Raw genomic sequence first — 22,864 nt, forward strand, 5'->3', positions numbered from 1 at the left:
ATTGGTATCTAGAGCCTTTTGAGCACCTGGATTTGTCCTGTGAGGCTCTGTCGGACACAGGAAAGGACCAGTTTTTGGAGGCCAGTGTCTACCGAATCTTGGTGGCTGCACTTGTAAGAAGTCTTTTACAGTTTGCATAGACTTAAGTTTTGTCTTCCATTTTCTTTAAAACCTCTTCTGCCTCATTACCAAACAAAGGTGCATCCAACAATTTAGCTTTAACATGATTAGGCAGATTTGGCTCCTTGAGCCAGGCATGCCTTCTAATCACAGATCAGTAACTGCGGCCCTGCAGGAGGCCTCCAAGGAATCAAAACCACATTGCAAAGTATGCTTTCCAACCTGTTCTGCTGCATGCAATAATTCCTGTAATTCTTTATTTTCCACACATTCAGAAATCAACAATTTTCCGTTTCAATAATCCCATAACATGCTGTTAACATTTAAACATATGAAACTGGCAGTTTAAGGCCCTAATTGCCAAGGTTGCAGACGTATAAACCTTCTTTCCCCATCTATCCAGCACCCTGGAATCTCTATCAGAGGGGGTAGGATTCTTAGCTGTTGAGGCCTTTACACCTCTGGGACGGTGTGAGAGAGTTTCGGGGTCAGCAGCAGGATTTTTGAATAAAAATTTGTGGGAGTCAGGAACCCTGTAATATCTGTCTGGCTTATTAGAAGCTGGAGGTAGGGAATCTGGAGCCATGCTCGATTCCAAAAACACATCAACAATGTCTAACACAGGAGGTATGGCCAAAGGCCTATGCTGAGAAGGAAATCCCCAAGCCTCTTTTTTGATTCTGAGAAATCCTGACTCTCCCAATGAAAATGTTCCCTCAAAGTATGCAAGGTTTCTCCAAAAGAATAATCTTCAGGAGGAGATGCAGACGGGATGGATGCATCTGAATCCCCATAGGGTGGTAGATAAAATTCTTGATCAGAAGAGGAATCAGAAGAAACAGAAACCTGATCTGAAGATTCATAATCCGTGTCTTGCCTAGGCCTCTTATCGGGGGGTGTTTGGAACCCCTGATCAAGTAATTAAGTCTTCAGCCATTTTGATAATCTGTTTTTTGGGTATAGAGGCCTGAGCATGTGGCTCATGCGTTGGTTTTTTTAGCCTTAAAAGTTGCTTTTGTCTTTGTTTTTGAAGCTGGCGTCTGTTTTATATAGAAATGCTGAGGCCTGAAAACACCCTCAGAAGCTGGTGCCTGCTCAGCGGCTCCAGACCCATCCGAGGGAGAGACATCCACGGGTACAATACGCTAATCTCGCTGCATGCCGGACTCCACATGGGTCTCGGTAGAGGCCTGCGACTCGAAAGTTGCGAGTATCAGGGGTTGCGAAAGCACCTCACTGAGTACCGGCGACTGGCTTAGGAGAAGCTTCGTTGTCTGTTTTGGACATCTGTCTGTCCTTTTCTTTGCGTTTTTTGTAAACTCCAGTAGTCTGACTGCTATCCGACACCATTTCAGGGTAATTAAATCTGTTTTCAAAATATTTTGAAGCAAAGACATACCGTTTAATAGTGCATTGGTTAAATTTAGCACAAAACCAACAGCAAGGCACATTATGATCTGGGCCTAGGCAAGGAATACAGTACAAATGAAAATCCTTATGAGGTATTTGCTTCCCACAAGTAATGCAATTATTAACTTTTACGGACATCGGTAAGGAGCAAGAAAAAGTTTCCCCAACGGGGTACTTAGCTTTAATTGAAGACTTCGGTTCTGAAACTCCAATGCTAACATTTCAGGAGTCGGCCGACCAGCACTTGCGAACTGCTTCTGCTTCGGGCACCACGCGGCAAGAAAGACTAAAGAAAATGGCGTTGGCTGCATGTTTTATACTCCTGACAACCTGACATCATGGAAGAGGAGACAGCAACCGACGCAGGACCCAAAACTTTGATATTCAGGCTGACTGAGGGCAACCTGCCAGCAGATTACCCAAATGTAATGAGTGAAACACGAAAAACATCTGTCCTAACAAAGCCTCTCCTATAACTGAAAAAATATAGTTTCTAGTTCTTTGTAAAAGTACGCAAAGAAAGTACAGTTGTGTATACTTAACCATAAATGTAGATGTTAAGAGTGTATACACTGTTGCAATCTTCACTTGTGGGTTATCCCTGCTGGGTAGCCCTCGGTCAGCCCCAATACCAGAGTCAAGCTTTACCCCTGCGCCGGCTGCTGTAGTCTCTGGACTGACGTTAGGTCGTCAGTGGTATAAAGGAGAGCATCCGAAACCATTACATCAGTTTTTCTTGCCCCAACCTGTAAGAGACCCTTGAAGGAAATGTTTTAAGAGAGGCCCTTGTGGCCCAAGGCCGTAAGAATGACAGCTAATCTCCAAAAAAGATAAGATTAAGGGGGAAGGTGGGAGAGCAAGCAGGATTGCAAAAGTGAATACACTCAAACACCCACATTTATGTTAAGGGTACACAAATGTACTATGTTCTTTGTGTTTCAGTGTTGCAGTCATCATTTGTTGGAGGATTCCCAAAGCTGAGTTAGAGGAGGATGGAAGTATGATTTCCTAGGACTGAGCTAGCATGCCTTGCAGGACTGCAGAGGCAAAGCCTGACCGAGCCCTGGAGAACAGAGACTGGTGGTAGTGTTTGGTGAAGGTGTGGACTGAGGTCCAAGCGGCAGCTTCCAAATGTCCCTGGTGGGTACTCCTCTAAGGAAGGCAGTGAAGTAGAGGCTGCCCTAGTAGAATATGTTTGGATAGATTTAGGAGGAGCTTTCCCAAGAGAGGTGTAGCAGAACTGTATGCAGCGAGATATCCATTTTGAAATGGTTTGCTTGGAGATGGGCTTCCCCCTTTCCCCTGGGCGAAGCCAACCAACAGTTGATCAGTCTTCCTAATAGACTTTGTTCTGTCCAGGTAGCATCTTAACTGTCTGTGCACATCCAGAGTGAGCAGAATTCTCTCCCCTTTATTCTGAGGGTTTGGAAAAAAAGGTAGGGAGATGTATAGCCTGGTTTAGGGTCACATCTGATACTACCTCTGGCATGAGAGAGGGATTAGTCCCGAAAGACACCCTGTTTGCATGGAAGATAATGAAGGGTTCAGTGGCCATGAGTGCCTGAAGTTCTGACACCCTTCTAGCTGAAGTAATAGTCAAGAGGAAGGCAGTCTTCCAGGAAAGGTGTTTTAGACCCGCTGATGCAGCTGGTTCGAAGGAGACATAGCTCAAGTCCCAGACTGGAGTGGGTGCACTTCTAGGGGGCCTAATGTTAGATACACCTCTGAGGAATTGTGCAGATTTTAATGGAGGAAAAGGCGAGGCCCTTGTTAAGTAGCTCTGAGACAGTCCAGAATAAGTGGGAGGGACGGCTGGGAGCTGCTGTAACCTTTAGATAGGCACCAGGATTTGAAGCTTTTTCTATTTCTCTGAGTAAGATTTCCTGGTGCTGGGCCTTCTGGCTTCTTTAATAATGTCTAGGACCTGCCTGCTCAACTGTGGGTTACCACCGGTCCCTGGGGGATAAGCCATACAGAAAGTTTGAGTGCGTGTGTATCAGGCGGTCTGCACTTACAGGCAGAGGCCTGTAAGGCTCCCTGGTCTGGCTGAACAGCAAGGGGTATCAAAGTTGCCTGGGCCAACCTGGTGCTACAAGGATGGCTTTTGGACCTTCCTGCCTTATTTTGAGCAGTACCCTTGGGAGTAAGGGTGGTGGGGGGGGGGCGCATAAATGAAGAGACTGGTCCACTGGAATGAGAGAGCATCCACTTTCCAAGCCAGGCGGTGGAACTCCCTGGTGCAGAATTTGTGCAGCTGATTGTTGTGAAGAGGTCCACCTCTGGTGTCCCCCAAGCCTGGGTGATTTGGAGGAATGTCCCCTTTTGGAGTTTCCACTCGTGGGGGTTTAAGTAGTTTCTGCTTAGATAACCTGCTAGGGTATTTTTAACTCCTGGGATGTACTGGGCTATCGGGTGTAGGCCCACGGAGGAGGTGGTCTGCCAGAGGCTCATGGCTAGTCAGCAGAGAGGATAGGAGTGTGCCCCCCCCCCCCCGCTTGTTGATGTACCACAGGACTGTGGTATCATCTGTTTTTATGAGGAGGTCTCCTGTTTTTAGGTGATCTTGGAAGAATGTGACAGCCTTGTGAACTACCATCATTTCCTTTAGGTTGATGCCCCAGTGAAGCTGCCTGAGGTCCCAAGAGCCTTGGGTGCACCGTGGGTCTAAATGAGCAACCCAGGCTAGGTCTGAGGGGTCTGTGGTGACAGTCTGACCTTAAGGAAGGTAGGCGAAGGAAGGCCCTTGTCCCAAGTGCATGCCTCTACCCACCAAAGAAACTTGTTTCTTATGCATGGAATGAGGAGGAGAGTGGTCTCCAGAGATTGAGAGTGGTGGCACCAAAGGTTCTCTAGGCACCACTGGAGTTTCCTCATGTGCAGCCTGGCCAGGGGAATCATGAGAATGCAGGATGACATGTAACCCAGTGTTTGCAGAATTTTCCTTGCTGTGAGTTTTGTTCTGAGAGCTAGCTGGGAGAAGTATTTTGGCAGAAAGCATTGTTTTTCTGGTGAGAGGAAGGCAGTTTGGGAGGCTGTGTCCAGGAGTGCACCAAGAACGAGATCTGCCTGGAGGGGTTTAAGTTTGATTTTCTCCTGTTGATAGTGAACCCTAGAGAGATTAGGGCTGTTTGTACAAAGAACAGGTCCTGTAGTGACTTCTCTGACTGCCTGAAGTAGGCAGCTGTCCAGATAAGGGTGAATCTGGAGGTTTTGCTGTCTGCAGAAGGCAACCACTGGGGCCAGGCATTTTGTGAAGACTCTGGGAGCCGTAGATAAGCCGAAGGGTAGCACAGAAAACTGAAAGTGTTGTGAACCTACTCTGAAGCGTAGGTATTTTCTGAAAGACTCCCTTATGGGTATAAGAAGGTAGGCATCCTTTAGGGTCTAGGGTGGCTAGCCATGCATTTTTTTCCCAGCATTGGTAAAAGTTTTTGAAGAGTTAGCAGTTTGAATTTTGGGACCTCTAGAAAGGCGTTTAGAGTGGAAAGGTCGAGGATGGATCGCCAAGTGCCTTCTTGGCACTAGGAACAGTCTGGAGTAAAAACCTTTTCCTGCTTGCTCCTGTGGCACAAGCTCCACTGCCCCTTGAGGATGGAGTATGTGCACTTGTTTTAATGCTTCTGCCCACGGATTTGGAGGTAGATTTTGGTAACCTGTTAAGTTGGAACTTGTTGGAAGGTAAATTTGTAATCCTGAAAAATGATTTTTAATACCCAATGGTCCTTTGTTAGACAGCCAATTCTCTTTGTAAATGGATAGCCTTTCTCCTAACCTCTGATGGGAGGGGGAGTGGGAGTCATTGAACATTCTTAAGAGTAGGGAGTGGACTTGGAACTCCCTCCTGTGGGAATGGAGGGCCACTGCTTAGTTCTTCGCTGGCCTTAGTTTTGTGGTCTAACTGGTCTGTCCCTGCGAGGCCTCCCTTGAACCTGTCTATTAGGGGCTGGACCAGTGCTTAGGAGATAAAAGTTTCTGCTGAATCTGGGAGGTTGAACTTGGAGAAGTCTTACTTTTTGCACAGCTTTAACTTTATCCTCCATCTTTTTGATGATCTCCTCTGCTTTTGATCCAAACAAGCGGTCTTTATCCAGGGGGGCATCAAGTAGTCTAGATTTTACATGAACAGGCAGTGGCTGTTCTTTTAGCCATGCATGCCTTCTATGACTGAACCTGCCACAGCGGCCATACTTGAGGCTTCTAGGGCATCGAATCCGCAGTGGAGGGAGTGTTTAGCTACTTGAGAAGAGTACAGAAGATCTGCTAAATCTTTGGAAGTATTAGTGTCAGGTAAAGTTGAATTTTTTTGTTTTCATAAGTTCCAAGGTGTGCTGTTGATATTTTAACATATGGAACTGACAGTTAAGAGTTCCAATAGCCAAGGTTGTGGAGGTGTACACTTTCTTACCCAATCTGTCTAGAGCAATAGAGTCCTTCTCAGAGGGAATTGAGTTTTCTGATGAGCTAGCCTTGGCCCCTTTAGGCCCCCGTGTGATTACTTCGGGGTCTGCTGCAGGGTTTTTAAACAACTGTCATTATTAGATGGAGAGGAAAAGAATGTCGGTAGATGAATAGACTGGTCAAGAGATAGTTCATTCACCACTTTGGGCATGAAGGAAGGGTTAAGTGTGCAACATCACCCTGTCCTCGTGGAAGATGGTGTAACGGGGGCAGGCCATGAGGGCCTGCATTTCAGACACTTCTCGTAGAGGCGATGACCACTAAGAGAATGGTTTTCCATGTGCACACTTGCAGAGATGCTGCGTTTGCTGGCTCAAACGGAGGTAGAGTTAGTTTTTCCAGTACGACGTTGAGGTCCCGGGGAGGAGGGATGGGTTTCCTTGGTGGTCTTATATGTAAGACCTCTCTCAGGAAAAAAGTTTAACATACAGCCTGGAGAGCAGAGGTGGCTGTAAAGGTAAGCAGGCTGAAATGGCAGAAAGGTGGACTTTCAGAGATGAATAGGCTAGTCCTTCCTTAAATGAGATCACATACGCAACTAAGGACCAAAGAGGTTATCTGCTTGAAAAGGGTCCCTGTCCTTAAGCACACACCAATTTGTCAATCTATGCCATTTTGTCAAATAGTTTCTTCTGGTAGATGGCTTCCTGGCCTCCCTCAGGACTGACAGAACATCTTCTGAGTACAGTTGTCTGAAAGGGATCAAAAGTTGGACCACCCATAGGGTCAGGTGCAGTAAAGGCAGCCGAGGATGAATGAGAGATCCCTTTTGTTGGATGAGTAGGTCCACCTTGTGGGGTAACGTGTGGTGATTGCCCTTGGCTAGGAAGTGAAGGGAGAACCAGTGTTGCCTTAGCCAACAGAGAGTCACTAGCAAGATTATGGGTTGGTCCTGGTTGATCTTCAGCAGAACCTAGTGCATTAGTGGGAAGGGGGGAAGCGTACAGGAACATTCCATAGAAAGCTGAAGGCCATTCATTCTACATGCTAGTGGAGTGTGATCCCTGGAGCAAAATATATAACTGTCTGTCCTGGGGGTAGACAGAGAGATCCACTTGTGTGCTTCACTGGTGGACGATGTCTAAGAAGGTGTTTAAAATCCATTCGTGCTTGGGGGGGGGGGGGTGTTCTGCTGAGCAATTTTCCTGAGAGAGGATGCAAGAGGCCTGCAGTAAGAGGTTGTGTCTGGTTGCTATTTCCCAGATTTGTAAAGTTATCCAACACAAACAGTATGCCTTTCTCCCTCCTTGCTTGTTGAGGTACCTCATAACAGTTGTGTTGTCTGTCACAATGTGTAGCAGGCCTGGTTGCAAGACTGGAAGGAAAGCTTTTAGAGCCAGTAATACTGCTGTCATTTCCATGACACTGATGTGTTGCTTTTGAAGTGCAGGGTTCCAACGCTGTTGTACCCTGAAACCCTTAAAATCTACTCCCCACCCTAAATCTGATGCATCTGTGTGCATGGTCTGAGTGATGGGGAGTAGTTTGAGTGGGATGCCCTAGTTCTGGGAAACTTGCTGACTCCACCACTTTAGTTCTGTCTTTATGCAAGGCAGGAGGGGAATACGTTTGTCTAATGAATGTTGGCTTCGAGACCATACATTTTTTTAAATACCACTGGAATTTTCTCATGTGCATCCTGGCTAATGGGAGCATGGGAATGGTTGCTGCCATGAGACCTAGGACTTGCAAAAATTGTCTTGCCGAGAGATGGGATTTCGTAAGTAGGCCTTGAAAACGGCTGGAGAGAGAGAGTGCACTTTGTCCAGTGGGAGAAAGTATCTCATCAAGTCTGTTATTATCCTGCAGTCTAGGAAAACTTTGTCCTGCTGAGGAAGAAGTAAGGACTTCTGGAGGTTGATAGTAAAGCCCAAGTTGTGGAGACAGTCATTGTGAATTTGAGATGGTTTTGCAGGATGGATTCTGATTTTGCCAGAATAAGAATGTCATCCAGATAAGTGTAGATTTGTAGTCCTTTGGTTCTGCAATAGACGATGGCTGGGGCCAGGCATTTCATAAACACTCTGGGAGCAGTAGACAAGCCAAAGGGCAAGACCATAAACTGAAAGTGCGAAGAATATCCAGTGAAGCTCAGAAACCTCCTGTGGGAGTGTCTGATAGGGATGTGCAGGTAGGCATCCTTTAGATCCAGAGTGACAATGAAGGCTTTAGGTGGAATGAGGGGTAGCAAAATCTGTAGGGAGAGCATCCTGAAGGACGGAACTTTTAGGAACAGTCCAGGACTGGCCTCCAAGGACCATCCTTTTTGGGGACTAGGAAAAGGCAGAAATAGAAGCCTTTTCTTTCCTGTCCTGAGGGAACTAGTGCTATAGAGTCAGGAGTTCTTTCAAAATGAGAGGGAATAAATGTAGCTGGTTTCCTGGAGGGAAGGGAATTATTTTTGGCTTTTCCTTCCAGGATAGGAAATATCCCTTTTGGATGACGGAAAGCACCCAAGTGCCAGAGGTAATTGTTTTCCAGAAGGGGAGGCATTGGGTAAGGCAGGCGGACAGAGGAAGCCGATACAGGCAGTCATGCTGAAGTGGAACCTCCTCAGGTCAGGAAAAGGCAGTTTGGCAAGTCCCTGGGAATTAGGAGGTCTGGAGTAAGGCAATCTCCTGGACCCTTTACGAGGTCTAGAGGAGGAAGGACGAGATGGACGGAGTTCTTCTTACAAAAGAAATCTTAGCAAGGTAGTGCCTGTAGTATCTGGGGAAGGGGGACACCAGCAAGTGCTTGAGGTCTTGAAACTCTCTACTTTTCTCTTGTAAATTTTTGAAAAATTCTGCTGAATTCTTACCAAATAAGAGATTGTGGTCTAGAGGAGCATCCATTACCTTGGATTTCAAGTCCTCTGGTAGAGGTTGGAGACATAGCCAGGACACAAGACAGATGCGGATACAGCAGACCTGGCTGATGCTTCTGCTGCATCATAACTGCACTTACTAGTGTGCCATGTGCATTTGGTAATTTATTTATAGCCCTAAAGGCTAAGGTGGAGGAGGTACATACCTTTTGCTATCCTTGTTTGTGGGCAAAAAGGAAGCAGAGGGCAACACAGCAATGACTGCAGGGTCAGCCATGGTAGATTTCACTAGAAACTTCCGTTCATCTGGAATTTTATAAAACCTATCTGGCCTTTTGGGGGCAGGTGGTTGAGAATATGGATTCTTGGAGGCAGAATTAAAAATGTCCAGAAAGGCTGGTAGAACTGTAAAATAGCTGAGGGGGAGGGAGATTTTAGCTGCAGAAGCTCAAAATGTCTTTTCTGGGTGTGTCATCAAGGTAGTATCTCACTTTAAGTACTCTATCATTTTTGTGATGGTTTCCCCAATGGAAATACCCTCTGGAGGAGAATCACACAACACAGTCTTCGTCGGGGGAGCAATAGTCCACAGGAGAAGCAATCCGAGACGCACAAGAAAAATTCCTCAGAAGAGGAATCAATGCTCAGGTTCTTCTTCCTGCTGAGCAGGGATTAAAAGGAGGGAAGCAGCAAAGGCTGCTCTAGGTCTCGGCTCTGGAATGTCCGTAGGTACAAGGCCTATGTAGGTCTAAGGGCCAGTAAGGCCTGCAGCAAGGAAATGAACGCCTGCCAAACTGAAGTAGCTTGAGGCATGGGGCCCAGTGTTTTTATTTTTTTCTTAGCTGGCGTTTGCTTAGGAGCTAGCCTAGGATTTGAGGTTTGGGGTGGGGCAGGAGGAGCCTCGGTTGGCCGCCAAGTACTGGTTCCCCTTCGACGTTGGTTGAGGCCGGCATCTGGGTCGGCTCCACTGGACATGCTCTCTGTAGCTGCAGTAACCGCCTCATCCAGAGGAGGGGTGGGGCAGGAGGAGCCTCGGTTGGCCGCCAAGTACTGGTTCCCCTTCGACGTTGGTTGAGGCCGGCATCTGGGTCGGCTCCACTGGACATGCTCTCTGTAGCTGCAGTAACCGCCTCATCCAGAGGATCCATCAAAGTTAACGGAAGAATTGGCAGTCCTCTGCCTCTAAAAATTGGTACTCGGCAGGCCGTCTGATGGCAGAGCAGCAACGGGAGAAGGCCTGGTAACCTTGGCTTTCTTCCTCAGTTATTCGGATTGGGTGGCCAAATCACTATCCATTCTGCGAGCAAGAGACTTCAAACTTTGATTCTCAAGATACAAATTTAAAGCTGCCAAACGGCTGTGAAGGGTTTTTGGCATGAATGAATGACAAAAGGAGCAGGCCTTATGGTCGTGCTCCTCACCTTAGCAAAACATGCAGTATCAGACACCCACAATTACATTTGCTCTTTTGCTTAGACATCAGCCAACAACAAAAACAAACCCAACAACAAAAACAAACCCAACAGCAACCAAGCTCAAGTAGTAAGAAAAACGAAAACCTCAACGGGGTACTTATCTTTTTTGAAATATTCAGACTAAGGAGAGGATCGAAGCATACGTAGTCTGTGGCTGAGAAGTTCTGAGGTCTGTGCGTGCAGACGTCACATTTATAGCCCCCGTTTTAATGGCCCTATGTGTGACGTCCCATCCACCTACAGCAGCCAGGCTTAAGCTTTTGTATAGAAGACAACATCAGATCACCGGAGAGCTGGAAATCCCACAGTATGAATACTGCAACACAGGAACAAAAAGACATCTGGGTATGAAAGAGTGCCTTTCCATGTTTGAAAGAGAAAGCAAATGGTGCTCTCCTTTCCCCCTGACTAAACAACCATGTAAAACCCATGGCAGAGAGCTCAAAGGCTCAGAAGAAAAAGATGCACAGCTCTAAATTCCTGAGGAGCAAACATCTTATGGTCAGAAGGCCAGAAATTCAAAGTAAGACATTCACACTAATCCAATCACACATTTTTTGCCTGCCTGCTGCCAGTCAAATCCATGCACCATGTTTATGGCACTATTACTACCTATTAATAAAACAGCAAACTAAATTATACAAGAAATGAACCTACCTCCACAATCACACCAAGTTCTTTATCACTATGCCCATGTCTCAAATAAAACCTTACCTTGGACACACAGCACACCTTTTGCAAATAATTTGCTGCCGTCTGTAAAACAAAACAGAAAAACCAAAGCGTTAAAAAACTAACAATTTTACCCTCAAAACATAAACACACTGTTAGGAAGGAAATGTACTCTTTTCAGTTGTACTAAACTGTTCAATGTTGAGAAGTCAAAAAACAGCAAATCATGTTCCTTTCCTTTTCCACACACTGACATATACAACATATTGATATTTTAGTCTTTTCTTATTCCTTCAATGTCACACCTGAAGAAACAAATCTGCTCCAGGTGTTAAAAACCAACTTTTACTACAACCTTAACAAGTTGCAGCAATATGGCAGAAATGTGTTACCCTTATCTAGCAAATAACTAATAGGCAAGATGGAACTTTTTCAATATTCTTAAGATATTCAAGCCCCAGGTAAAGTACACATTTTGTTTGTTTTTGTTGACTGGGAGTGTCCGGCTGGGCAGGGACCATTTTCAGTGGAAACTCAGGGAGAAATATGTATTAATATTATAGTTATAACTTTGGGTTTAAAATTTTCCGTTGTACAGAAATACACCAAGCTAATACACAACATACATTTTAAAGAATAGCAGAAATAAAGTACATATGTATTAGGACGTGTACAGAAGATACTGAATAATCTAAAGATAATATGCAAAGAAAATTAAGGAAAATAAAACAGTTGTATGCAAGAGGCTAGTCCAGAATACATGCAACAGGAAAACATGGAACAAATAGTTGTGCAAAGAGATTCCATGGCATAACACAGAATGTAGCAAAAAACTGAAGAGTTTTTATATAGTAATATTTGATTTGATGTACAATTTCAGAGACTACAACTTTTTCAATTTAAACTCAAGGGTTTACAACTATTAGGCAAAAATACCTAGCGTGTGAAGTAGAATGTCATACAGTAAGTTACTATAAGAGAATGACAGACCGTGATAAAAATTTTAGCAGATGACAAAGGGGAAAAATACAGTAAGACAGTACGTGAAGATACTGTATATTGACTTGGTGATAAGCAGTAAGAAATTTAAGAACTTACTCGGCACGTAAAAATCTACTGCCAATTATTAGCGGACCGGAGTTCCGCTGTGGGGACCCCTAACTGGGAAAAGCCGAAAGACACAACAACAACAGGTTAACAGCAACACACTAGTGGGTATAAAAATCAAGACATTTAGAACAGATGTAAACTGCAAGTATTTGAGCTGGAATGTGCCAAGTACAAAGTAGGGGGTTTTATATAGGAGCTGTTAATCCATTATGGCTTGAATTCATATGCGAGGGTGGAAAAAGATTAACCTGGTGAGGAACATGAACAAAATAAGCTTCCCATAAGTGAAATTGGTACTTGCGTACCATCGCAACCAGATTTTGCGACATGGTATACTTTCTTATCTTTTACTAAATCTACAACAAATAAGTGTAATCAGGAAGGGTGCTGTTAAAGTCTTCTAGGATATTGGTGGTGGGTTTGTAAGACGATCAAGGGTTAAACTTTTAGACTTTGCAGGTAGCATAATTTAAAGAAGTCAAGCAGTGAATTCAGCTAGCAGCTTAGTCTTCAGAGAATAGTCTCAAGTCTGCACTCCTGCTTTCTGCTGTTGTAAATGACAAATCGGAATGGTAAGTTAACTTCAGTTTTCCATAGCATCTCATCACTTTCACTCGGAAACAGAAAACACTGAAATCCTCCTCAATGGGATAGTGGGGTGCAAGACTGATATTAACCTACCATTCAGAGCGCTTTACAGCAGCAGAAAGTAGGACTCAGACTGGTGGCTAATAATCTGAAGACTGAGCTGCCTGGTCCGCCAAACAGAAAAACGGAAAAGCCACATTGGTGTTAAACCGATGTCAAAGATACTATTTGGAAAGTACCGTACATTTTGTACACTTTCACAAGGAGCTTGACTTTCCAGATCCTGTTTAAAACACATAGAGGATCACAGTTGCCCTGAATCTGTGGTCAGTGTAATAGAGCACATGGTTCTACACGTGCTCTTTAAAAAGAAATGCATGCATGAAGAAATATTCGTCCCTCTCGAAGTTGAGTGCCAAAGTCTGGCTTCCGTTTCTTCTTCCTGCTCATGTTCAACTGGCAAAACCTATCAGTAGGAGTCAACAGACACCTTCTTACTCAAACATTCACTCCTTTCAAGAAAATATTAGGAGTTAGCGTTACAAATCTGGTTGCAATAATACGGAAGTACTGTGAAATTTAAGTTGGATTTTGCATGGTGTGGCAATCAGTTTCAAGTGGGATGGAATAGAATTCCAGAGTTTTGAGACACAGTAAGAGTAGGCGAGTTCCCAGCTTTACTCTTTGTATCCTACCATCACTAAATCAATCGTACAGGACTGCAGGTCTGTAAAAGCACAGAGCTGTAGGGTACTTTGTAATGCAAATCATTTATCAGGTGCATGAATAAGTTTGCGGGCATGGAGAAAGCTGCACACAAGTTAATACAGTCTACAAGCATGTTAGAAAAATATGTATTAGTGTATGTATTCGTAATATGCTTTGTGCATTTAAGGTTTGAAAAGGGTTAACACATTTATTCTATTTCACACTGCATAAATCTGTACAAACTGCAGAAGCTTTCCAATCTTGTATTGTCATGAAATATGCGCAGTTATAATCTTTGCTTATGCTCTGGAAATTTACAAAGCAGATAATTTCTGCTTCCGTCAGGAAAATAATAAATAGATGTATCACTTGTATTAATGTTATGAGATTTAGACAAGGAGTTCCGCTTATACTGTGAGAAAATATACAGCTGCAGAAGCTATTGATAAGAACAAAGACTGCTTGAAAATATATGAACTGCAATCAGAGTTTACTTGTGTCTAAGCTAGAAAAGTACCTTGAAATGTAACACATGTATTAGAACTACACAATAGAAGCTTGTAGCAGGCTAAAGCCCCCAAGGTCAGATTGTTTTTCTCAAATGTTTTTCATAAATCCAGTCATGTCAGCAGAAAATATGAGTAACATCTGCTGTAGAACAATACAGAAAGTTATGTTTAATTACATCAACTATAGAAAGCAACGTTTTGTAGAACAGTATAAGAGCAGCATACTTCTTGTTAGCAGTTAGGCAAAATGCATGATGTGTGAGTGTTCGATCTCGTCGTTTGTTCTTACACCTGGGTTCGGAGCCGATCCTCGGCTCCGTGTCGGCCGCTTGCAAGCTCTGCATCGAGAAGAAGCTCAAGACCAACCTAACTCCCACAATCCCCCTCTGCCTTTACCTCAGATCTAGTTTGCCGCTGCAGCGTTCACATCAGTTTGATGAGCTCAAGCAACCTTAAGCTAAGATTTGTATTTTTCTTATATTTCTTAAGAATTTCTTTATTCTAAAATATTATCTAAGTGAGTGTGTGTGTGTGTGTTTATAGAGTTTCGAGGAATTCTCGGTTCCATATAAAGTTCTTTTTACTTTATTAGAGTTTTCCCTCGGGGCCTAACCCTCTTTCAGGGACAGACACACCCTTTTACTGGATTGACTTTTTTACTGGATTTGACTAAAGTTTCTGGATTAGACATAATTACTGGACTTGACATTTTACTAACTTTTCCTTTGATAGCTATAACTAAGATTGTGACATGTCTGAGAAAGCTAAGTCTGGCTTTAAACGTTGCCAATGTGGGCAAAAGATGTCAGTGACTGATAATCATAGTTCCTGCGTCTACTGTCTTGGCCCTCTCCATCTGCAAGAAGACTGTTCAATTTGTCATTCTTTCAGTGGAAGGGTCATGACAGATAGGCGCAGGAAGCTTATGGATAGGGGTCTTTTAAAACCTACCTTTCAAGAGGCTCTGGATGCATCAGACCAGGCATCCAAATCCTCGAAGGAATCGAAGACGTCGGAGCCCAGGTCATCGGCTCCGAGCTCTTCAGTTAAAGTTCGATCACCGGTTCCACAGACTTCGGGGCCGAGTGTTTAACTATTGTCAGTTTCCGAGCCTCGAGTCTTGGAACAGGTGACGGAGCTCCCTCCCCAGACACTGTTGAGGTCGGCTCCGTCTTCGATTCCTTCGACGCGCTCTTCCAGACCCCTCTCCGACACCGATGTAGACCGCGTGGTGCAGAAATTAATGGAGAATACGGCCTTATCCAAGCTCATCTCTGTCTCCTCCCAGTTGGTGTCGAGACTCGAAGGCCTTCCCTTATCTCCATCTGTTCCTCCTCCGAAACCTATCCAGTCTTCGGAGCCGGAAGAGGTTGATCTACTGATTGTGGAGCCCTCGGTGCCAGAACCGTCTTTCTCTCGGTTGGCTCCGTTCACCTCGACTCCGTCGGATCCGGTACCTGAGTCTCGGAGCCGAAGATCCATCCTTGGTTTCGGGACTTAGAGTCGGACCGATGTTTCGGTTCCGACGCTCCCTCTCGGGGCCTCGGCTCGGATCGACTCGGCTCCGTCCTCGGGGTCGATGCCTTCGATGCCTGTCTCAGGGATTCTTCCCATTTCCTCGGAACCGGGAGATACCTCGACTCGGGACCCGGGGGCCTTCGACCTCATGAGGAAGGTGTTGTCTACCCAGACAACCACATCAGCAGAAACAGCTTCTCCTCCCCATAAAGGACAGTTATCCTCCTCTGCACCCACGGCTACATCTAAGCGTCGAACACCTGTGTCTCAGCCACCCCTGGAGGGTGCCCCCTCTTCCTCGGAGGCTTCTTCGGATGCTCCCCCCGAAGAAGTTCCGAGGAAAAGATTGTGCAAGAGGAGACACTTAGATTCTCCACAAGAATCTTTGACATCGGACACTGACTTGAGTCAGAAGGGTCCCCAAAGTCACCCTCAGAGGATGTCTCTTTCTGACATCCTGGAGATCCTAAAGCAGAGAGGTGATTGGCAAGCCCTCCCCCCTTCTGAGAATGAGTCAGTTTTGCTGAAGGCATTCGGTGCTCGCCCTTCCTCCTCCTGGGTCACTCCGCCCTTCGATGAGTTGATGGAGCTGATTGCTCGAAGGGCGTGGGAGACGCCTGACATGGTGGAGCCAGTCCCTAGAAAGCCTAACAAATACATTACTGCCCCTCAGGATAAGGCTTATTTGACAAAGGGAGTGCCAGTGGACACTATGGTGGTGGCAGCGGCCACGAAGGAGATGTCTGAATCTTCCTCATCTGTCCATCCGCCTAACAGATTCTAGGACTATGGACAGGTATGGGAAGCGCATTTTTAGTTCAGCGGCTTTTTCTATGCGATCCCTGAACTATTTGACCCACTTCACACGGCTACAGAGGGATTTAATCAAAGAGTTGGGAGATACCCTCCAGGGTACTACAGATGCTGCTATTTCAGAAAAAGTTACAGCACATCTCAATACCCTTACATCTATTGCAAACTCGTCCATGAGGCTGATCTCCTACGCAGCCGAAGGATCGAGTAGGGCAGCAGCTTCAGCGATTGCTCTTCGTAGACAATCCTGGATGCGCTTATGTTCATTTGCGGAAGCCTTCAAGTCTTCCTTTACTAACACCCCATTTGATGGTGCCACTCTCTTTGGCCCCAAAGTAAAGGAGACCCTTACCCGGTGTGAGCAGGAGGGAAAGACTCTGTCTGCTGTCGGAGTCCGTTTTTCCACCCCATCCAGACCGTACCCCAAAGGGCAACGTGGTGGAAAAATGTTGTTTCGAAAACCCCAAGGATCTTTCCCAGGCACACAGGGTGATGCCCCCTCTAGAGGCAGAGGAGGGGGCAGAGGTGGAAGATGCCGCCCTGGCGGCAGAGGGGGTCCGCAAAACCAAGGTGACAGGGATACACCCCCTGGAAAACCTTTCCAGCACTCCTGAGAGGAGGCCCGACTGTCCTGCTCTGGAGGCGGTCGGGGGTCGCTTAGCTTTATACCCTCAGGCCTGGCAAAATCTTACATCAGACAACTGGGTAAAAAGCGTTGTTACCAGAGGCTACAGAATACCCTTCCTATTTCCCCCAATTCCGAAGAAAAGACTCCCAGATGTGCCGCCCCATCTGCGAGACCCTGCAGCTATAGAAATTGCAAAGCTGCTAGAAAAAAAAAAAAAGAGTTATCCAACCAGTCCCAGCGGACCAAAGAGGATTCGGAACCTACTCAAGGTTCTTTTTAGTTCCAAAGAAGACAGGGGACTGGAGGCCGATTCTGGACCTAAGCAACCTCAATACCTTCGTCAAGAAAGAAAAGTTCCGAATGGTCACACTTCAATTGATCCTTCCATTTTTACAGGAGGACGACTGGATGTGCTCAATAGATCTGAAGGACGCATACTACCACATCAAAATGGCCAGGGCGTCCAGGGATCACTTGCGCGTCCGGCTGGGAACCAGCCACTTTCAGTTTCGAGCTCTGCCCTTTGGTCTTGACCTCAGCCCCCCAGGGTTTTCACCAAATGCATGGCAGTGGTGGCGTCTCACCTGAGATGCATGGGATTCCAGGTGTTTCCGTATCTGGACGACTGGCTCCTTTCTGCCACCACCCAGCGTCAACTGATTCAGGCCAGGGATTACACACTACACCTTTGTGTTCATCTCGGAATTTCCGTGAATTTCGAAAAATCATCACTACAGCCATCACAGCATCTCTCATTCATAGGAGCAGAATTGGATACGCATCATTTGATCCTAAGACTTCCTCCAGAAAGGATAGCCTCACTACAAAGCCACATATCTCTTCTTCTGTCATCCAGAAAATCCCCAGCAAAACTGGCTCTGAAGGTTTTGGGTCTCATGGCAGCTTCTCTCATTGCGATACCACTGGGAAGACTGCACATGAGAATTCTACAATGGCTACTGTTTGCACAATGGTCGTTCCAACAGCTTCCTCTGACACACGAAATTCTGATCACAAACACATGCAAATCACACCTAGCCTGGTGGCTCCGGACTTGCAACCTTTCCAATGGGAGACCATTTGTGCTACCCACGGCGACAGCTACGGTGACCACGGACGCTTCCCTGATAGGGTGGGTGGGGGGCATCTTTCAGGGACAGACAGTCCAAGGCGAATGGACCAATTTAGAGTACAATCTGCACATCAATATTCTAGAGTTGAGGGCAGTGTTTCTAGCGTTGCAACACTTTGCTCCCCTTCTTCCTCTAGGGACTATTGCAGTTCAGACGGACAACATGTCCGTAGTCTGGTACATAAACAAACAAGGGGGAACCAAGTCTTATCAGCTATGCAGAGAGGCCATGAGAATCTGGCAATGGGCGGAGTCCACGGGTCGCTTTCTGATTGCAACGCACATCCCGGGGTCATCCAACGTCATAGCCGACAGGTTGAGCAGAGCAATCCTGTTGCCTCACGAGTGGTCCCTCAAACAGTCAGTTGCGAAGATTTTTCGCAAGTGGGGCCAGCCTTCCTGCGATCTTTTTGCGTCTCCAATGAACACCAAATGCAGGAGCTACTTTGCCCTATTACCCCCTCCAGGGGAAGTCCCCAGGGACGCGCTGGTTCACGATTGGCCCCCGGGTCTCCTGTACGCTTTTCCTCCCTTTCCCCCGATTGCAAAGTTTCTGCAGAAAGCCAACAACCTGCAAAGGACGATTATCCTCATTGCCCCATTCTGGTCTTGTCAAATCTGGTTTCCCTTTCTTCTGGCACACAGCATTCGGGGACCCTGGATCCTGGACCCGGAGCCAGACCTACTGACCCACTCATCAGGGGCTCCCCACCCCTCGCTTCTGTCACTCCAACTAGCAGCTTGGCTGCTCCGCTTCCCTACTTAGCCAGGTCTGACCTTCTTTCACCTGCAGTTCAGAATATATTAGTGGCTTCTCATAAAGCTTCCACTACAAAGACCTACACTAGTAAATGGAAGCGCTTTGTTTTCTGGGCAAATAACTCAGCATTTGGACCCTGTTATAGCTCCTTTAAACAAGATCTTGGAGTTTTTAACCGAATTGTTCCACCAAGGAGCTTCTCCTGCCACTTTAATTGGCTGCCATTTCCAACTTTCATGTGGAAGAATGTGGGGCACCTATTATGGCTCACAGACTTTGTAAGGCCTTTTTAAAAGGATCTTTCCATATTAGACCACCAGTTAGAACTCCTACATCTCCTTGGAATCTGAACCTTTTATTATCTAAATTGATGTTACCTCCGTTTGAACTGGCCTCCTCTTGTCCATTGAAGTATTTATCGTGGAAGACCCTCTTTTTGGTGGCCATTACATCGGCTAGGCGGGTGTCAAGAGCTTCAGGCTCTTGCTATTAAACACCCTTATCTGATCTTTCACTCTTGACAGAGTATCTCTTCGCACTAATAGTATCTCTTCGCACTAATCCGTCCTTTCTCCCCAAAGTTTGCTCTATTAATAACATTAATCAATCCATTGAACTCCCTACCTTTTTCAAAAATCACTCCAATAAGTTGGAGTATGTTACACAAGTTGGATGTTCATAGACAACTTAGATTTTACCTGGATAGAACAAAGGATCACAGGAAATCAGATCAACTTTTTGTAGCCTTTGCAGACAGCAGGAAAGGTGTAGCAGTCACTAAACGAACCCTTTCCAAATGGCTAACTGATTGCATTATATTTGTTTATGCTACTTCGGAACAAACTTTACCTGTCAAACCTAAGGGGCACTCTACAAGATCAGTGTCTACATTCCTGGCTCATGCAGCTCGCTTACCATTGGACACTATTTGTGCAGCTGCCACTTGGTCTAAACCACATACATTCATTTCTCATTACAAGGTAGACAGGGTTTCTAGGGACAGGGCAACCTTTGGTTCCACTGTGCTCAAGAACGTTCTCCCGTGAGTTCCTCAGGAACATGGAGCTAGGGACGCTACCCAGGTGTAAGAACAAACGGCGAGATCGAACACTCTCACATTTAGAAGTTATGTCCTTACCATAACGTTCCATGTGGAGTGTTCATCTCGCCTTTGTTGTTACATTCCCACCCTCAGGAAGAACGTACAGTTTGGTGCCTGGTTTGGTTTATTCTGCTTCTGCATTACGCAGTTGTGTATATATCTATATATATGTACAGGTATTCTTGAGTTATGTTGTTTGGCATGAATGTGTTTCTCTCTCTGACTTCTGGTTTGCTTGCAAACTAGATCTGAGGTAAAGGCAGAGGGGGATTGTGGGAGTTAGGTTGGTCTCGAGCTTCTTCTCGATGCACAGCTTGCAAGCGGCCGACACAGAGCCGAGGATCGGCTCCGAACCCAGGTGTAAGAACAAAGGCGAGATGAACACTCCACATGGAACGTTATGGTAAGGACATAACTTCTAATTTTTGTCTCCTTGCTGCAAGTAATAAAAGGTGCCATACCTGAACCTTACGTGAATTGGTCTTTGAAGTTTTTTCCTTTGACAGATTGGTCCTTCGGACTAGAAAGCCTCACTTCACCTAGGATCAGATGGGCCAGGTGGCATGAAACCGTACGGGGAAGAAAGCACATTGGTTCTTCTTATTTGAAAAGCCCTCCGACTGAATTGTCATACAAAAAAAAGAGGCCAGCCACTTTCTGATCTGCGACTGAAGGACGGGTTTTCACGATCCAGGTGATCAATCACGAAGGCTCAGGTAAGGCGAATCTACTTCTTTCTGTTTTAGATCAGGGGCTAGATTTGTATTGTTTTTGTCAATATTTTTACAAGTTAGGGACAGAAAAGATTACTGTCTTGTCATAGATCAGGGAAAACCGAGTGGGTAGGTAGTCATTCTGAAGAGACTACAACAAAATCCGTGGTACCACGTTAAAAAGAAGAGAAGTTACGTAACAATTAAAAGGTTAGAACAAAATGGGTAATAATTGCACAAAAAAGACCCGAAAATCCGCCGTTAAACGAAGATGCAAAACACATGCAGTCGCAGCTCGCTGACAATATTAAATACTATTCAAAATGGGTTAATAAGTATGAATTCGATGGAAAATTAGAAAAATCCTCACTTATCAAACTTATCAAACAGCTCAAGACCGATTCCAAAGGTCGGGTAAAAAAGCAACGCAAATTGGGAATTCCTCAGGCACACAGGTGGATTGAGGAGGTAAACTGTAGGGAACAAAAGAATAATAATTCAAAAGCGATGTTTTTAGATAAGGAGGACAATAACTTAGTAATAGCATTGGCCCCTCAGCCTCCCTTACCAGAATATGAAGCAAGTGAACAGGTTAGTCCACCCCCATTATACCCTGCTGTCACTGAAAATAGAGTGATTACAAAAGCAAATGCAGGTTCCTGAAGATCAAACACAAGATTCCCCATATGAACAGCAGTTAAAGAACGCATTTTTGAAAGGCAGTATTGCACCCATAAGCAGTTTTATTACAAAACACATGGTAGATAATCGTACAAGCAGGTTACAGTCATTACTTGAATATGCTAGGCATGCCAAAAGGCATTTTAATAGCAAAAAGAAAAAGAAAGCCCAAGTATTTTCTGTAGAAGACAGAGCAGAAGTTTATGTAGTACAGTCCGGGGAAAAAGGGCAAGAAAAAAGCCCAGGGAAACAAACAATCTGATCAGCGATCAGAAGACTTTGAAGGGCGAAAGAAAAGGGGAGAATGCTTTAAATGCGGTAAAAAGGGACACTTGGCAAGGGATTGCAAGAAAAACAAGAAGACAACCACGGAAGATAAGGAGGGTGAGGACTGACTATATGATAGTCAGGAATCACTAGAAGGGGATAGCGAAGAAAGGACAAATGAGGATGTGATAGAAGGAGTAGAGGATGTGACAGAAGAAATAGAGGGAAGTGCAGGAAGTTACGGATAGTGAAGAAAATGAAATATTGGATTTAGCTTTATTGAGCTTAGAGCTCTATTTAGCAGACACAAAACCAGAAGTTACACTCTTGGTAGAAGGGAGGGTGGTTAAATTTGTGTGCAACTCAGGGGCATCACGAACCCAGATACATCCCTCCAAACTGCCAGAAATTTCAGTCTCACCCGATTATATACTAGTAAAAGCAGCTAATGGACATCTGTACCGGGAGCCTCTCTCCCGTGGCTTCGCAATAACTGATCCTGCATCAGGATGGACCCAGAAAAGCAAAATTGTTTCTGCAAAATGCCCGGTAAACCTCTTGGGCAGAGACCTTATGCAGCTATTTGGTATAGCAGTAGTTCCGTCCATGCAGGGTATGGAAGCACAGCGACAAATTGATACCTTTGCAGTGCAATCGGAGGGTGAAGTGTTTTATTGGTATGGTCAAGACTTGGTTACGACTGGTCCAGGGACTGTGACCAAAGAATTAATGAATACAGCCATCAGTACGTTCCCCTCCCTTGACATTGACAAACAGCACCTTTTGCACTGTACTCTATTACTGTAACACACCAGGACCTGATAAAGAATATAAGCAAGAATGGTTTAGAAATCGTGCAAACAGACTGATATTATGTAATCTGCACTGGGACACAGAAGGGAACAGTGTAGCCAGCTGTTCATTGCCCCAGGAGTTCTTTGCACTCTATAAATCTAAATCGATTACCACACGTTAGCTTAACTAACGACAGAAACATAGAATGGGCAGACTTAGGAGAAAAATTACGAGATGGGAAAGGCAGACAGAATCAGAACTGTCAGAACAAGGAATACAAATACAGAGGCTGAATTGGATAACTCAGACCCACCCAGCCATGCACTTGCAGTCTGGCAAGGACAGCTGATTAGCACTCCTATTAAAGGAGGAAGAGAATCCCTTACAGAATATACCAGAAACTCTCTGAACAGGAAAGTCAGATGTAGGACTTATTCGCACAGCGGGACCAGTTACTATCACACCAAAGTCAGCATTTAGACCACAGAAAAGACAGTATCCCTTAAGAAAAGATGCAGAGGTAGGAATCAAACCCATTATAGCAGCTTTACTTAAGGAAGGGGTACTGGTGGAATCTCCCGATTCACCATGTAACACAC

At 45.3% G+C, this 22,864-nt stretch overlaps 1 protein-coding gene across 1 annotated transcript in view; it reads right to left on the bottom strand.

The window, feature by feature from the left end:
• IP6K2 (inositol hexakisphosphate kinase 2) overlaps window positions 1-22,864 on the bottom strand; it is a 254,746-nt gene that overhangs the window by 178,698 nt on the left and 53,184 nt on the right. Inside the window, exon 2 of the mRNA XM_044078587.1 lies at window positions 10,984-11,025. The gene's annotated coding sequence lies outside the window, so the exon portion shown is untranslated. The remainder of the gene's footprint in view (window positions 1-10,983; window positions 11,026-22,864) is intronic.

The sequence above is a fragment of the Protopterus annectens genome, chromosome 7.part1 (assembly GCF_019279795.1).
Source record: "Protopterus annectens isolate FY-2018-M chromosome 7.part1, PAN1.0, whole genome shotgun sequence".
Classification (NCBI taxonomy): domain Eukaryota; kingdom Metazoa; phylum Chordata; order Ceratodontiformes; family Protopteridae; genus Protopterus; species Protopterus annectens.